Source organism: Hippocampus bargibanti, linkage group LG08, assembly GCF_051943395.1.
Source record: "Hippocampus bargibanti isolate YZ-2025 linkage group LG08, ASM5194339v1, whole genome shotgun sequence".
Taxonomy (NCBI): Eukaryota; Metazoa; Chordata; class Actinopteri; order Syngnathiformes; family Syngnathidae; genus Hippocampus; species Hippocampus bargibanti.
The window spans coordinates 16,432,688-16,441,285 of record NC_142741.1 but is presented as its reverse complement, the minus strand read 5'-3'; the positions used below and the strand labels follow the sequence as shown (position 1 = coordinate 16,441,285).

At 45.0% G+C, this 8,598-nt stretch overlaps 1 long non-coding RNA gene across 1 annotated transcript; it reads left to right on the top strand.

Annotated features, from left to right (window-relative positions):
• Positions 1-3,378: 3,378 nt before the first annotated feature.
• LOC148894669 (uncharacterized) lies at positions 3,379-7,421 on the top strand. The gene is made up of 3 exons (XR_016115784.1): positions 3,379-3,855; positions 4,831-5,009; positions 6,652-7,421. It is a non-coding gene; the product is annotated as an uncharacterized LOC148894669 (long non-coding RNA).
• The last annotated feature ends 1,177 nt before the right edge of the window (positions 7,422-8,598 follow it).

The window sequence follows — 8,598 nt, the reverse complement described above, 5'->3', positions numbered from 1 at the left end:
CCACATGGTCCACATCCATTGTCTGCCGGGGTCAGGTCGCAGCGGAAGCAACTTCAATAGCTAACCCCAGACTCCCCTCTCTCCACCCACTTCTTCCAGCTCTTCCTGGGGGATCCCGAGGCATTCGCAGGCCCGCTGGGTGACGTAGTCTCCCACATTACAGAGCTTCTCACCTTATCTCGAAGGGAGAGCCCGGACACCCTACGGAGAAAGCTAATTTCAGTGGCTTGTATCCGAGATCTTGTTCTTTCAGTCACAGCCCATAGCTCGTGACCATAGATGAGAGTTGCCCTTTGGTTAATTTTTTTTTCCACATTGTGTTTTATGTATTGATGTATCAGAATCAAAATCAGAATCAGAAAGCCTTTAATAGCCCCACAATGGGGAAATTTGCAGGCCAGAGCAGAAATTTGAAAAGTGGTAGAGGGGTGAAAAGATAAAAAACAAAGGATTGTAAGCATAATAGAAAAGTCAGAGGACTGAAATGTATAACTGTGCAAAAATGTTTTATAAAGAACTGTATATAGTGCAAGTATGAAAAAGCATATTTGATATATGTAACTGTATTGAGGCAACAAAATGTGACTTGACGTGGTGCACACTTGAAGGCATTTCTAGAGCACAGTGAAGGCTCACATTCCTGCAGGAGTACATGTTCAAATCAGACCATATACTACCCGAAGGAAAAAAATGCACTTTTATTCTCACTTTGAGCTCGACTGTTTTGTTTTGTTTTTATCCATCCATCCATCCATCCATCCATCCATCCATCCAATCCAATCCAATCTACTCCAGTCCAGTCCAGTCCAGCCTTGTAAATTCAGTCCAGGTAGTCCATCCGCCCATCCTTGTATCAGAGAATGGCATCCACAGCCAGAAATATATTTTGACTTGTGTTTTTTTGGGATGGGAATGGTATTAAAAACAAACAAACAAACAAACAAACAAACAAACAAACAACAAACAAAACAAACGGCCGGACGGACAGACGAACAGACTGCACGCTGAGATAGACATATACAGATATATGTTTATATACAGATATACAGGTAGACAGATAGAAATATAGATCGACAGACAGACAGACAGATAGATAGATAGATAGATAGATAGATAGATAGATAGATAGATAGATAGATAGATAGATAGATAGATAGATAGATAGACAGACAGACAGACAGACAGACGGACGGACGGACGGACGGACGGACGGACGGACAGACAGACAGACAGACAGACAGACAGACAGACAGACGGACGGACGGACGGACGGACGGACGGACGGACGGACAGACAGATAGTGAGACAGACAGATAGATAGATAGATAGATAGATAGATAGATAGATAGATAGATAGATAGATAGATAGATAGATAGATAGATAGATAGATAGATAGATAGATGGATGGACGGATGGATAGATGGATGGATGGATGGATGGATGGATGGATGGATGGATGGATGGATGGATGGATGGATGGATGGATGGATGGACGGATGGATGGATGGATGGATGGATGGATGGATGGATGGATGGATGGATGGATGGATGGATGTGAGTGTTTACAGGGCTGGATTGGACTGGACTGGATTGGATGGATAGATGGATGGATGGATGGATGGATGGATGGATGGATGGATGGATGGATGGATGGATGGATGGATGGATGGATGCATGGATGGATGGATGGATGGATGGATTGATGGTTAGATAGATGTGAGTGCATAATTTGACAATCAGAGCATTTGAATTTGTGGCATAAACCACACCGAGGAAATCGATGAGAAGGTTTCTTCAGCCGTCATCTGTACAAAAGTGAAGGTTTCGGACGTTTCGCCTCCTATCCAAGAGGCTTCGTCAGCGAACTAAAGTCTGACTGGTCGTATTGGCCCCATTTATATATCCCTAATGTCCAGACCTGGTGGCGCCGGACACAGCTATGATAGGTCCCTACTCTCAGGTTGGGGGAGGCGCGGGACCCCCCCCTGTGGCCCCACTGATTGTTCCTACATTCCTGACTAACGATTGGCCTATTACACCCACTCCCCCCGGTATCACCTCATCAGCATAACGACCCTCATCAGCATTGCGAAAGTTGCCTAACCTAACAGGTTAGGCATGCTGATGTCCGAAACCTTCACTTTTGTACAGATGACGGCTGAAAGTTGCCTAACCTAACAGGTTAGGCAACTTTCGCAATGCTGATGAGGGTCGTTATGCTGATGAGGTGATACCGGGGGGAGTGGGTGTAATAGGCCAATCGTTAGTCAGGAATGTAGGAACAATCAGTGGGGCCACAGGGGGGGGTCCCGCGCCTCCCCCAACCTGAGAGTAGGGACCTATCATAGCTGTGTCCGGCGCCACCAGGTCTGGACATTAGGGATATATAAATGGGGCCAATACGACCAGTCAGACTTTAGTTCGCTGACGAAGCCTCTTGGATAGGAGGCGAAACGTCCGAAACCTTCACTTTTGTACAGATGACGGCTGAAGAAACCTTCTCATCGATGGACCACTCCTGTACGACTGAGAGCTTACACAGACGCACACCGAGGAAAGCAAACAAACTTGTTAAAAGAAAGTTAAATCATAAGCATTTAGATTTCTACTTTATGCCTGCAGACTGTGGCAATAAACAACACCAAACAGCACAAATCCCCGGCTGCCACACAATACTTTCAAGTGTGTTTGCGGTGCTTATTAGAGCAGATTGCTGTTGGCCCACTTCACAGAACAGCCCGTACAGCATGGCTGACAGTAATACTGCACACATGAACTCCTCGCTTAGCACGGTGCTATGCTAAGCAGCAGTACCCCTGTGGTTTCAGCCTTGGCCAAATACTTTGAAATGTCCATCAAGGCATGGAATAAAATAACACTTACTGCAGGGCTTTTTGCTAAAACATCTTATTTGTATGCTGTAATTACACTTTGAAAAGTAGCAAAGTTTCAACCTTAAAAGACTTCTCACTTTTCATCTCTCCATTGCTGATATTGATTAGGTTCTCGTGAACCCAGAAAGAAAAGAAAAGACTGGATGTTGCAAAAGAGAACAAAGAGCTCTTTAGCGGGCTGCCTTCAAGTTGTTTGACGTGTGATTTGATGTGATTATCAAGGGAAACAAAAGAGTACAATGAAAAAAAGTCAATACTCTCCAAAAGCCTTCATTTCTTCTTTGGAAAAAAAACAATGGCATGGCTCTGAATTTTGGTCAAAATCTCTAGTAGTCAACTGCAAGTCTGAGTATTTAGTAGTATATAGTACAATGTAAAATCTTTGGCAGTGGTTCTTAATGTGACAGGTTGTAAATTATCTTATTTCCTATTTTGGTTACATTCGAGTAGTTCTATTGGTTTACAAATGATATATATCGAAAATGTTTATTTAAACATGGAACGCCTGCTTCGGTTAGTGTTTCGTGTCGGACCGATTTAGATCGTTGGACCGGAAATTGTTGTGCGCATACGTTTGCATTAGATCGGGGCATTCGAAGTAAACCACTGTTGAGTCAAGACGTATCACATTGCTTGTCTTGTGGTTTTTTTCTGGATCCCACAACACCGTATCTCCCTTACTATAGTGGAGAGCGCAACATTTTGGAGGCACCGCTGGGATATTTGCGTTCGAGTGTTGTCTACTCGCCGTGGGTAGAAGCTCGCGCCGAATATCCCCAATCAACCCAGTCGGAGAGGCGTCGCCGTTTACTGGTTTGTTTCTACATGTGCTCTGGTTGCATCTCTGTGCGTACAGCCACCACTAGAGGGCACTGGAAGACTTTGAAGTGAATCCGGCCAGTTGAACTGCGTCTACCCTCTCGAAAATGGCGTTGGAGGAATTACAGTTGGACATCAAAGGCAAGTTATTTGGACTGAATTTTCAACAGTTGTCAGAGTTATGTGCTGAAATCCAAATATCTGGACTGGAAAGAGAGCAACTTACAGGAAAGACTCGAGGCCAACTAATTAATATTGTGTCAACCTACATTGAAAGAGCTGAATTAGAGCTAGAAGATGGAGGAATGTCAGGTTTGCTACGTGTAAAGGACTTGATGGAAAGTATAAAAGATTTTGAACTAGGAATAGCCAAACCAAGTGAAAAAGGTCGGGATGCAGTGCGAAAGAGAAGCATAGTGCCCCCAGACACTGCCCCCTGGCGCAAAGATTTCAAAATATCTGGACAAATAGGTGAACTGGGACAAAAAGATAAACTCACATTTCCTAATTTGGTCAGACAGATAGAAAGTGGGCTCAGTAAAGGCTACCAGGGGGATGAGATCATCGATGCAGTGGTTCGTGCCATAACACCAGGTCTGCAGTTGAGAAGCTACCTCGAAGGGAAAGAAAATCTCACCCTACCTTCTTTACGAAGGATTCTCCGATCTCACTATCAAGAGAGAGGAGCCACTGAATTGTACAAGCAGCTCTCATCGGAAGTGCAGACTAATAAAGAGTCCCCACAGAAATTTCTACTGCGTGCAATGGATCTTCGTCAAAGGATTCTTTTTGCATCTCAAGAATCAGGGGTGAAGTATGATCCCATGTTGGTCCAGAGTTTATTCCTGCACACAGTTCTGACGGAGTTACTGAGTGACAATGTAAACAGTGACATGCAACCTTTCCTCCTGCTAACCACTACATCAGATGAAGTACTGTTAGAAAAATTAAACATGGCATGTGCAAATGAAAAAGAGCGACAGCAAAAAAAGAAAAATGCTGCTGCACGGGTGACAACGCTGAACACTGTCCAGTTAGATGACACATCAGTCCCGATTGGGAAGAAGACAGTCTTAAAGCAGAATACTGTTACTGTGCCGAATGAACTCCTTTCAGAGATCAAAGAGATGAGGTCAGAGATGATGCTGTTAAAAGAGCTGCGTGCAGAAGTGTCCCAGATCAAAGAGACTATTCAGAAACCAACAGCCACTTCTCAGCCCACCAGCGGAGGACCTGAACGCCTGCCTGACCACTACCCTGAACAGGTCGCCTTCACTCCACCTTCACAATATCAGGTAGATCCACCAGCCAGGTACTACTACACCCAGCACTCCCCATCAGCTCTTCAGCAGTACCACCCAGCACCAGGCCCCAGGCCGATGAGGGGGGCAGCACAGTTCCAGCAGCGGTTCGCCCCTCAGCAGTACTACATGCCCCGTCGCCCTCAGCCCAGGTGTTATTCTTGTATTCAGACAGGTGAAGAATATTGTCAGCACTGTTTTAAATGTGGAAGTAGTGAACATTTCAGAGCAGGCTGCAAAGCACAGAAGTCAGCTAGGAACCATGCTTTAAACTAGAAAGGGTTACCCCAGTGGGACATGGTGTGACCACAGAGACAGATAGGTCCCAGCGTTACAGTGGTGCTATGAAAATGGAATGTAAGCCCCACACATGTGGCCCCGTTCAGAAGAGACATAAGCAGTCATTTGTCGAGCGTACAGATAAGAAACAGTGTGGCAAATTACCTTCGGTCAGGGAGTTAGTGGGGAAGAAATGTCTTATTCTGTGCTTTTTGGGTAACAAAAGGGTTGAAGCACTCTGGGACTCGGGGTCCCAGGTGTGTGCTGTAGATGAGTTATGGAAACAAACAAACTTACCTGACGTGTCATTGAAAAATGTGAATGAGCTTATTGACCCTGATAACACTCTCAATATTGTGGCAGCTAATGGAACGGATATGCCTTATGTAGGATGGCTTGATATACCATTTAAACTTGGTGCTAATGATCCAGGGCTACTTGTACCAGTATTAGTACTAAAAGGTGACCAGCAACAGTGTCCTATCATAGGGTTTAATGTCATTGAGCGTCTTGTGTTAGATAGCCTCTCTAATGAGTCACAAACAGGGGATACAGAAAAGCTCTTGAAATCGGTTAGACTAGCTTTTCCCCACCTTAAGCGCAATAAAGCTGCCACTTTCATAAAAGCAGTTAGTCTGGGACAAGCACATGAGTACCGTGTAAAAACAACAAATGAGAGATTCACTATAGCCAGGCATAGCTCACTTATTATTCCATGCAAAGTACAGGCTAAGCCCTTTAAGGAAGATGTTACATTGGTTTTTGAGCCAAGTGAAAACCCACAGTGGCCAGATGGCCTCGAGCTTTGTGACTCGTTGGTCTCAGTAAAGGCAGGTTCCATCCCTAGGATAGTTGTTAGTGTCCAGAACCCTACTAATCATGATATTAGGTTTCCAGTAAAGGCTATTATTGGTACAGTGCAGTCAGTTGGGTCTGTCTACCCAGCTAACATATTTAAAAGGGACCTTCCTTCAGCGGTTGTCAATGAGGTCCATGTCCAGAATACCACCATCGCTCTCAGTGAGCAGTGGGACCCCCCAATTGACCTTTCTCATTTGGACGAAGATAAAAGAAAGACCGTTCAGCAGATGTTGAGAGAGGAATCGGCATCATTTTCAAAATCGGACGACGACATAGGGTGTGTGGAAAACCTACAAATGGACATTTTGTTGAAAGACACTGAGCCCGTTTCAAAGACATATATGTCTGTCCCAAAGCCAATGTACAGAGAGGTGAAAGATTATTTACAGGACTTGATAGCGCAGGGGTGGGTGGAAAAGTCCACTTCCTCCTACTCATCCCCTGTCGTCTGTGTCAGGAAAAAAGATGGTACACTGCGCTTATGTATTGATAACAGAGAGCTGAACCGGAAAACACACCCTGACCGGCACCCCATCCCACGGGTACAGGACGTGGTGGATAGCCTTGGGGGTAACACCATCTTCTCGCTGCTGGACCAAGGCAAAGCATACCACCAGGGGTTCATGTCCAAAGGGAGCCGACACCTGACTGCCTTCGTGACCCCTTGGGGCCTTTATGAATGGATTCGAATCCCGTTTGGACTCATGAATGCACCAGCAGCGTTCCAGCGGTGTATGGAACAATGTCTGGAGGGGTTACGGGACGAAATATGTGTCCCCTATCTTGATGACATTCTTGTTTTCAGCGGGACATTTGACAACCACGTTGAGGACGTTAGACGAGTGTTGCGACGTCTCAGGGAAAATGGAATAAAACTCAAAGCCCGAAAGTGTGACCTCTTCAAGCCGGAAGTGAGGTACCTCGGCAGGATTGTCTCTGCTGAGGGGAGCCGAATGGACCCGGCAGATACAGCAGCAGTGCGTGCCCTGAAAAACAAGCAGCCAGGCACTGTCGGTGAGCTTCGAGCCATTTTGGGACTATTAAGCTATTATAGGCAATACATCAAAGATTTCTCTTGTATCGCTAGTCCCTTGTATGCTTTGCTTAAAGCCCCTCTGAATGTTGAGACTCAGCAGCATCAAAGACAAAAATGGAAAGTGAGACATAACAGTGTGTCTTCCAACACACGTATTGAGTGGAGTGATGAGCATCAGTCAGTGTTAGAGCAGCTAATAGACTGTTTAGTTCAACCACCAGTTTTAGGTTTTCCTGACTTCGCGCATCCTTTCATTTTGCATGCAGATGCCTCTAACCGGGTTTAGGTGCTGTGTTGTACCAAAGACAAAATGGCAAACTTCGCGTGATAGCCTATGGCTCTCGGACATTAACTGCAGCTGAGAAGAATTATAACTTACACTCGGGCAAGTTGGAATTTTTGGCGCTTAAGTGGGCGATCACAGACAAGTTTCGTGATTATTTGTACTATGCACCATTCTTCACTGTGTATAGTGACAATAATCCACTCACTTATGTACTGTCGACTGCTAAGTTAAATGCAACTGGGTGCAGGTGGGTCGCAGAACTTTCTGATTTTAATTTTACTGTTAAATATCGTCCCGGTAAGGAAAATGTTGATGCAGACAGTTTATCTAGAATGCCCCTTGATATGGTAACATATATGGAAGGATGTACAAAAGAAATGTCATATGATGCTGTGAGTGCTGCCGTACAAGCGGTTGACCAACAGAACGAGTCTAGTGCAGCTTGGTCTATGGGAATCTCAGCTACGTGTGCCGAGGTGTCACTAAACACACCGATAGCCCCATTGACTGTTGGACAGATCAAGCTAGATCAAGAGACTGACCCCATTATAGGACATATTATTAGATACAAACTGGCGGAGACGAAACCGCTAGGTACTGAACTAAGAAAGCATTGTCCTCAAGTTGTTTGTCTTGTGAGGGAATGGGACAAGCTACACTTTAATGACAGAGGTGGTTTGTACAGAAAAACGGCAAACAGAACCCAACTACTGCTTCCTGAAAAACACAAGGTGACAGTGTTAAAAGAGCTGCATGATGAAATGGGCCACCATGGTGTGGAAAGGACTCTTTCCCTTGTAAGGGATCGTTTTTATTGGCCCTTTATGCAAAAAGAAATAGAGGACTATGTACTGAGAGAGTGTGTGTGCCTAAAACACAAAAAGCCCAACCGTGAGACCAGAGCCCCTCTCACTAATATTGTGACTACTCAGCCTTTTGAACTTGTCTCCGTTGACTTTTTGCATCTTGACAAATGTAAGGGTGGTTATGAATACGTGCTTGTGCTAGTAGACCATTTTACACGTTTCGCTCAAGTTTATGCTACAACGTCCAAATCTGGCAAAACAGCGGCAAACAAAATCTTTAATGACTATGCTTTAAAGTTTGGGTTCCCCCTTTGA